This window comes from Symphalangus syndactylus, chromosome 20 (genome assembly GCF_028878055.3).
Source record: "Symphalangus syndactylus isolate Jambi chromosome 20, NHGRI_mSymSyn1-v2.1_pri, whole genome shotgun sequence".
Taxonomy (NCBI): Eukaryota; Metazoa; Chordata; class Mammalia; order Primates; family Hylobatidae; genus Symphalangus; species Symphalangus syndactylus.
Window position 1 is genome coordinate 62,640,805 of NC_072442.2, and position 9,606 is coordinate 62,650,410.

At 41.0% G+C, this 9,606-nt stretch overlaps 1 pseudogene; it reads right to left on the reverse strand.

Annotated features, from left to right (window-relative positions):
• Positions 1–1,146: 1,146 nt before the first annotated feature.
• Positions 1,147–8,776, reverse strand: LOC129469681 (protein NipSnap homolog 1-like; annotated as a pseudogene).
• Between the last annotated feature and the right edge of the window lie 830 nt (positions 8,777–9,606).

Genomic DNA, 9,606 nt, shown 5'->3' on the forward strand with positions numbered 1-9,606 from the left:
GAGCAACAGCCCTGATTCCAAATACCTTTAAAATGTCCTGGAAATGTTGTTTTTTAGCATCTGAACGATATGCCCCAGACTTGTTCTATTCCAACTATTTCTTTTTTTTTTTTTTTGGCAGTGGGGGACTGAGTCTCGCTGTGTTGCCCAAGCTGGAGTCTAGTGGTGTGATCTCAGCTCACCACAAGATCTTGGCTCACCACAACCTCCACCTTCCGGGTTCAAGCAATTCTCCTGGCTCAGCCTCCTGAGTCGCTGCAACTACAGGCACATGCCACCATGCCAGGCTAATTTTTGCATTTTTATTAGAGAGAGGGTTTCACTATGTTGGCCAGGCTGGTCTTGAACTTCTGACCTCGTTATCCGCCCACCTCAGCCTCCCAAAGTGCTGGGATTACAGATGTGAGCCACTGTGCCCAGCCTGTCACCTCTGTTCTATCTTCCAATTCTGTATTCCAAATTCCAAATTCTGCAGTTCAAACCCAAGTTCTGAATTCTAAGTTGTACCTTCTGGGTTCTGTTACATGTCTGTCTCCTGCCCCTAAATCCTTCCTGGTTCCCATCCTTTTTCCCTCTCTTTTTGGATGGACTGTCTGGACATCCTCCTGACCTTGCTGATTTGAGGGATTTTTTTTTTTTAGCAGTTCCAGGATTTTCCCCATCAGGAGGGACTTGGCTTAGACTGAACAACAAGTGGGTGGCGGTGGCCCAGTGGAGATCAGGGAATTCCTGGGGACCTGGCCTGGCCTGACCTGACCTCCTTCCCTCCCATCCCACTTCTAACCACTGGACATACTTCCTTTTGTGCAATTAAGCTAAACCGAGGATTTCTGTGGTGATAGCTGGGGACTGAGAAATCTTAGAAAAAGATGTAAGCAGACCTAGAAGGTTGTTATACTTCATTCAGAGAAATTAGGAACTACTTCCAGCAGGGGGAAGGACGGAGGAGGGGAAGGCAGGTAGGAGCTGAGCTGAGCTGTAAATCCTCAGAATTTGTCATCCTTCTGTTCCCCATTGTCTGAGCTAAGCACGGACCCTCAGACTCCTCCCGGAGCCAAAAGAAAACCATGACAGCAGGACTGGGGTGCTCCTCCGTCCAGGGTTGCCCTGAGGGAGAAAAGGAAGGAGGTAGAAGTGTTAGCAGCATCACTGGAGAGGTGAGGTCTTCAAGAGGATCCTGATCCAAGACTCCACGTGTTGCCCCAGGAGAACTGTATAATAGACATTTCATCCCAGCCGCTCTTCCTGCAGGCAGCACTTTGGGTCTCCTCCCAAGACTGTGGGTCTTTATAAGCCCAGAGATGATGCACAAAGTGGAGCTCTCCTATCTGGGAGAAGCCACCATCGCCTCCTGGTTCTCCTGATGAAACTTGCTGCTGGTACCTGCTGGCAGGAGCCCAGTTGTTCCCCTACTCCATCATGGTTCCTGGCTTGAGCTTCATGTCCTCAGCTCATAGATGTTGGGGCCCACTCTGAGCTGTGGCTCATTCCAGAAGCTGAACTCGAGAAGCAGTTGGTGTCTCCTGGACAACAGCATCCAGCTACACTCCTTCCGGACCTCCAGGTACTCCTTGTCATGCAGTCCATGAGGGCTGGGTAGCCACCTGAGAACCTCCACAGGTGCAGTGCCTGGTCCTGCTCCCTACAGCATGTGTTCCAGTTGCCCATGAGGGAGCAGGGTGGTCCTCATCATGGTGCAGTATGGACAGTGCTGCCTCCATCAGTGCCTACTATAGGCATCCGGGCACCCAGGCTTCTCACTGTGAAACTGGATCTTGTAGAGGTTGCTGGTCTCCTTCTTGGACAGCAGGGCAGAGGAGGCATCCTTCCAGGGATCTACTTTGTGAACAAAGAGGGAGCAGAACCAGTAGCCTTCGTTGTCCTTGGGATAGAAATACAGCACAGCTGCAGCTGCAACATCCCCAGCACAGGCCTGGCCCTTCCAGTAGCCACCGTGACACTGCAGAGATGCCTCACAGCCACGAAACCATGTCAGATCAGGGAAGGTTGCAGGAAGACCTCATGGTGTGTTTGAAAAGAATGCATATTCTGCTCTAATTGAATGGAGTTGCGCTAGGTTGGTGCAAAAGTAATTGCAGTTTTCGCCCATGAATTTTGAATCATTATAACTAAGTTCAAACACATTTTTTTTACTTTTAATTTTTTATTTCAATAGGTTTTGAGGGGGAACTGGTGGTGTTTGGTTACATTAGTAAGTTATTTAGTGGTGATTCCTGAGATTTTGGTGCACCCATCACCCAAGCAGTGTACACTGTACCCAATGTGTAGTCTTTTATCCCTCATTACCCCCCACCCTTTCCCCTGAGTCCCCAAAGTCCAATGTATCATTCTTATGCCTTTGTGTCCTCATAGCTTAGCTCCCACATATGAGTGAGAACATACAATGTTTGGTTTTCCATTCCTGAGTTACTTCAATTAAAATAATAGTCTCCAATTCCATCCAGGTTGCTCTGAATGCCATTAATTCATTCCTTTTTATGGCTAAGTAGTATTCCATTGTATATATATATATATCACAGTTTCTTTATCCACATGTTGACTGATGGGCATTTGAGTTGGTTCCACATTTTTGCAATTGTGAATTGTGCTGCTATAAACATGTGTGTGCAAGTTTCTTTTTCGTATAATGACTTCTTTTTTTTTTTTTTTTTTTTTTCTTCACCCAGGCTGGAGTGCAGTGGCGCGATCTCGGCTCACTGCAAGCTCCGCCTCCCAGGTTCACGCCATTCTCCTGCCTCAGCCTCTCCAAGTAGCTGGGACTACAGGCGCCCGCCACCAGGCCCGGCTAATTTTTTGTATTTTTAGTAGAGACGGGGTTTCACCGTGGTCTCGATCTCCTGACCTCGTGATCCGCCCGCCTCAGCCTCCCAAAGTGCGTATAATGACTTCTTTCCCTCTGGGTAGATGCCCAGTAGTGGGATGGCTGGATCAAATGGTGGATCTACTTTTAGTTCTTTAAGGAATCTCCACACTGTTTTTCATAGTAGTTGTACTAGTTTACATTCCCACCAACAGTGTAAAAGTGTTCCCTTTTCACTGCGTCCACACCAACATCTATTACTTTTTTATTCTTTTATTATGGCCATTCTTGCAGGAGTGAGGTGGTCTCACATTGCGGTTTTTACTTGCATTTCCATTATAATTAGTGATGTTGAGCATTCTTCCATATGCTTGTTGGCCATTTGTATATCTTCTTTTGAGAATTGTCTATTCATGTCCTTAGCCTACTTTTTGATGGGATTGTTTTTTTTTTCTCTCTCTTTTTTTGTTTGAGTTCATTGTAGATTCTGGATATTAGTCCTTTGTCAGATGTATAGATTGTGAAGATTTTCTCCCACTCTGTGGGTTGTCTTTAACTCTGCTGATTATTCCTTTTGCTGTGCAGAAGCTTTTTAATTTAATTAAACCCCATCTATTTATCTTTGTTTTTGTTGCATTTGCTTTTGGGTTATTGGTCATGAAATCTTTGCCTAAGCCAATGTCTAGAAGAGTTTTTCTGATGTTATCTTCTAAAATCTTTATGGTTTCAGGCCTTAGAGTTAAGCTCTTAATCCATCTTCAGTTGATTTTTGTATAAGATGAGAGATGAGGATCCAGTTTCATTCTTCTACATGTGGTTGCCAATTATCCATTTGTTGCATAAGATGTCCTTTCCCCACTTTATGTTTTTGTTTGCTTTATCAAAGATCATTTGGCTTTATTTCTGGGTTCTGTATTCTGTTCCATTGGTCTATGTGCCTATTTTTATACCAGTACCATGTTGTTTTGGTGACTATGGCCTTATAGTATAGTTTGAAGTTGGGTAATGTGATGCCTCCAGATTTGTCCTTTTTGCTTAGTCTCGCTTTGGTTGTGTGGGCTCTTTTATGGTTCCGTATAAATATTAGGATTGTTTTTTTCTAGTTCTGTGAAGAATGATGATGGTATTTTGATAGGAATTGCATGAAATTTGTAGATTCCTTTTGGCAGTATGGTCGTTTTAACAATATTGATTCTACCCATCCATGAGTATGGATGTGTTTCCATTTATTTGTGTCGTCTATGATTTCTTTCAGCAATGTTTTGTGGTTTGTCTTGTAGAAGTCTTTCATGTCCTTGGTTAAGTATATTCCTAAGTATTTTATTTTTTTTGTAACTGTTGTGAAAGGGGTTGAGTTCTTGATTTGATTCTCGGCTTGGTCACTGGTGGAATATAGCAGAGTTACTGATTTGTGTATATTAATTTTGTAACCTGAAACTTTGTAGAATTCATTTACTAGTTCTAGGAGCTTTTTGATGAGTCTTTAGAGTTTTTCTAGGTATACAATCATATCATCAGCAAACAGCAACAGTTTGACTTCCTCTTTATCAATTTGGATGACTTTTACTTTTCTCTCCTCTCTGATTGCTCTGGCTAGGACTTCCATTACTATGTTGAATGGAAGTGGTAAAAGTGAACATCCTTGTCTTCTTCCAGTTCTCAGGGGGAATGCTCTCAACTTTTCCTCATTTAGTATAAAGTTGGCAGTGGGTTTGTCATAGATGTCTCTTATTACCTTAAGGTATGTCTCTTCTATGCTGATTTTGCTAAGGGTTTCAATCATAAAGTGGTGCTGGATTTTGCCAAATGCTTTTTCTGCATCTGTTGAGATGATCATGTGATTTTTTTGTTTTTAATTCTGTTTATGTGGTGTATCACATTTATTGACTTGTGGATGTTTTATCAGTCGGGGTTCTCTAGAGGAGCAGAGCTAGTAGGATAGGTGTATACATAAAGGGGAGTTTATTAAGGAGTATTGGCTCACACAATCACAAGGTGAGGTCCCACAATAGGCCGTCTGCAAGGTGAGGAGCAAGGAAGCCACTCTGAGTCCCAAAATCTCAAAAGTAGGGAAACCGACAGTGCAGCCTTCAGTCTGTGATTGAAGGTCCAAAAGTCCCAAAGCTGAAGAACTTGGAGTCTGATATTAGTGGCCAGGAAGCATCCAGCATGGGAGAAAGATGTAGGCCAGAAGACTCAGCCAGTCTAGTCCTTCCATATTCCTCTGCCTGCTTTTATCCTAGCTGCACTGGCATCTGATTAGATGATGCTCACCCAAATTGAGGATAAGTCTGCCTCTTCCAGTCCACTGACTCAAATGTTAATCTCCTTTGGCAACACCCTCACAGGCACACAGGAACAATACTTTACATCCTTCAATCCAATCAAGTTGACACTCAATATTAACCATCACAGATGTTAAATCCCTGCATCCCTGGTATGAAACCCACATGAAACACATCTTTGTTAGTCAAAATAGGAACCATTACAAGCAACACGTTTTTGTCAATGAGAAATAAGTTTGTTTATTCCTGTAGCGTAAAAAATCCTTGCTTCAGGATTGAAACGAACTCACGGAAAGCATTTTCTGCATCCTGCTGGTTGTGGAAGCCTTTTCCCTGCAAAAAGTTGTCGAGATGCTTGAAAAAGTGGTAGTCAATTGGCAAGAGGTCAGGTGAATATGGCAGGTGAGGCAAAACTCTGTAGCCCAATTCATTCAACTTTTGAAGCGTTGTTTGTGTAACAAGTGGTTGGATGTTGTCATGGAGAAGAATTGGGCCCTTTCTGCTGACAAATGTTGGCTGTAGGTATTGCAGTTTTCCGTGCATCTCACCGATTTGCTGAGCATTCTTCTCAGATGTAATGGTTTTGCTGGGATTCAGAAAGCTGTTATGGATCAGACTGGTAGCAGACCACCAAACAGTGACCATGACTTTTTTTGGTGCAAGTTTGGCTTTTGGAAGTGCTTTGGAGCTTCTTCTCAGTCCAACCACTGAGCTGGTCATTGCCGGTTGTCATATAAAATCCACTCTTAATCACACATCGCAATCCGATCAAGAAATGGTTCATTGTTATTGCGTAGAATAAGAGAAGATGACACTTGAAAATGATGATTTTTTTTTTTAATTTTTGCACAGCTCATGAGCTTATTGAGATTGTTCACCTTTCCAATTTGCTTCAAATGCCAAACGACCATACAACGGTCAACGTTGAGTTCTTTGGCAACTTCTTGTGTAGTTGTAAGAGCATCAGCTTTGATGATTGCTCTCAGTTGGTCGCTGTCAACTTCCGATGCAAGCCACTACACTCCTCATCTTCAAGGCTCTCGTCTCCTTTGCAAAACTTCTTGATCCACCACTGCACTGCACTGCACTGCACGTTTGTTAGCAGTTCCTGGGCCAAATGTATTATTGATGTTGTGAGTTGTCTCCGCTGCTTTAAGACCCATTTTGAACTCACATAAGAAAATCACTTGAATTTGCTTTTTGTCTTTCCATAGTCTAAAATAAACATAAAATAAACAGAATAAACAGCAAGTAATAAGTCATTAGAAAAAAAACAAGAAATGCCCATTAAAATGATGTATAACATAACCACATTTATTTAAAAATGTATTCCAATATCAAACAGCAAATTCCAACAATACAAAAGCTGCAATTACTTTTGCACTCACAAAAGTAATTCACTAAATGTGAATTTAGTGAAATTGGCTTGTAGTGTTCAAAACTTCTACATCTTTATTGATTTTCTTAATTTTTCTATCAGTTATTGAGAAGTGAGAATTGAAATATCTAAGATTGTAGATTTGTCTATTTTTTCCTTGAAATTACCTCAGTTTTTGCTTCAAGTATTTTGAGACTCTCATTAGATTCATAAAATTTTAGGATGATTATGTTCTCTTGATGAATTGATCCTTTTCCCGTTACAAAATCGTCTTCTTTACCCCAGTAATTTTTTTGGCTCTGAAATTTAATATAGACACACAAGTTTTCATTTAATTGGTGTTAGCATGGTATATATTTTTCCATCCTTTTATTTTAAATCTACTGTATATTTTATTTTTAAGGTATGTTTTTTGTGGGCAGTGTGTAATTAGGCCATGTTTTTTATTCAATCTGAAATGTTTTTATAATTGGGGTGTTTAGATCATTTACATTTAATGTGATTATTCTTATGGCCAAGTTTAAATCTGTCGTCTTACTATTTGTTTTCCATTTGTCCCATTTTTTTTCTCTTTTTCTGCCTTCATTTGGATTAAGCAAGTATGTTTTACGATTTTATCTCCTTTGTTGGTTTATAAATCATCACTTTTTGTTTTGTTCATCATTTCATTAGGGTTTATAATATACATATATTTTTAACCTGTCATAGTCTTCTTACAAGTGATATGATACCATTTTAAGTATGGTATGGGAACCTTACGATAGTGTACTTCCATTTATCCCCATGCAACTTTAGCGTTCATGTTATCGTACATTTTCCTTTTGCATATGTTACAAACCCTGCAGTACATTGTTATTATTTTTAATTACACAGACATTATCTTGAAGATTTAAATGATATGAAAAAGTCATATACTTGTATATGTAGTTACTATTTCTAGTGCTCTTTATTCTTTCATGCAGATACAGACTTTCATTTGATACCATTTTCCTTCTGTCCAGAAGACTTCTAACATTTCTTAGCATATGGGTCTGTTGGTGATGAATGTTTTTAGCCTTTGATTTTGAAAGACATGTCTGCTGAGTATAGAATTCTAGTAGGCAGTATGTATTTTTCGGTATTTTAAAGATGTTTCTCTATTGTCCCCTTGTTTGCATTGTTTCTGGCAAGTCTGCTGTCATCCTTATCTTTGTTCTCTGTATAGTAGCATCTTTCTCTGTAGTTGCTTTTAAGATTCTGTCTTTATCACTGATTTTTAGCAATTCGATTATGATGTACCTTGGTGTAGTGTTCTCTATGCTTCTTGTTCTTGGGATTTATTGAGGTTCTTGGCTGTGAGTTTATAGTCTTAATCAAATTTGGACATTTTGTGAACATTATTCCTTAAAATATTTTTCTGCCCCACCCGCTACTCTGCCTGTCATTTTTCTTCTGGTGACGCCAATTACATGTATATAAAGCCACCTGAAATTGTCCCATAGTTCACTAATGCTATATTCATTTTTTGCTATTTCTTTTCTGTGTGTTCATTTTTGATAGTTTCTATTACTATGTCTTCAAGTTCAATAATTTTTTATTCTACAATGTCTAATCTGCCATTAATCCCATCCGATGTATTTTTCACTTCAACCATTATAGTTTTATCTCTAAAAGTTTGACTTTGGCCTTTTTAAGTATCTCCATGTCTCTACTTATTATCATATGGAATACAGTTAAACCAACAAGTTAAACCTCTTAATCTGCCCATTCTAATATTTGTTGCTTTCTGGGTTGATTTCAATTGATTAATTTTTCTCCTTATTATGGATAATATATTTCTGATTCTTGGCATGCCTGATAACTTCTTATTAGATGCCAGATTTTATAGATCTACCTTTTGGGGTGCTGGATATTTTTGTATTCCTATACATATTCTTAAATTATGTTTCTGGAATGCAGTTAAGTTACTTGGAAACAGAGATCCTTTCTGCTTTTGCTTTTAAAATCCTTTCTGCTTTTGCTTTTAAAATTTGTTAGGCAGGGCCGGGCGCGGTGGCTCACGCTTGTAATCCTAGCACTTTGGGAGGCCGAGGCAGGCGGATCACGAGGTCAGGAGATTGAGACCACGGTGAAACCCCGTCTCTACTAAAAATACAAAAAATTAGCCGGGCCTGGTGGCGGGCGCCTGTAGTCCCAGCTACTCGGAGAGGCTGAGGCAGGAGAATGGCGTGAACCCGGGAGGCGGAGCTTGCAGTGAGCCGAGATTGCGCCACTGCACTCCAGCCTGGGCGACAGAGCGAGACTCAGTCTCAAAAAAATAAATAAATAAAATAAAATTCGTTAGGCAGGTTCAGTGCTCATTATTTCCACTAGTGAGGCAAGACCTATCTTAGTTCCATACTCCATGCCTTAAGAACCATGAGGTTTCAAATCCTGCTGGTAGAAACAGCTAGAGTGTGTTCTCAGCCCTGTGTGAGCACTGGGCACTGTTACCTCTAACCCTTTTGAATGGACTTTCCCTGGCCCCAAGTAATTTTCTCACATGCAGGCCCTGATGAGTTCTGCACTGAGTTCTTGAGTGGGATCCTCTGAAGCTCTCCAGAGTTCTCTTTGTGCAGCTGTCTCCTCTCCAGTGTTCTATCTGCCCTGCTCTCCCAGACTCAGTCCATCTCCTCAGTTCAAGAAATCTCCTGGGCTTAGCCTTGGTGCTATGAACGGAATGTTTGTATTCCCCAAAATTCGTATGTTGAAACCAATGTGATGATATTTGGGGATGGGGCCTTTGGGAGTGTTTAGGCTTTGAGGGTAGAGCCCCCATGATGGGATTAGTGCCTACATAAGGAGAGATGTAAGAGGGCTTGCTTCCTCTCTGTGCTCTCTATCTACCATGTGAGGACACCATGAGAACTCAGCCACGTGTAAACCAGGAAGAGGGCCCTCACCAGAACCCAACCATGCTGAAACCCTCGTCTCAGCCTTCCAGACTTCAAACCTATAAGAAATAAATTCCCATTGTTCAAGCCACCCAGTCTACAGTATTCTGTTATAGCAGATTGGACTAAGACATTGGATCCCCACTCCTTGTGCTGCATCCTAGAAGCCCAAGTTTCTATCCATATGGATGGAAATAAAAATAGGGAAAT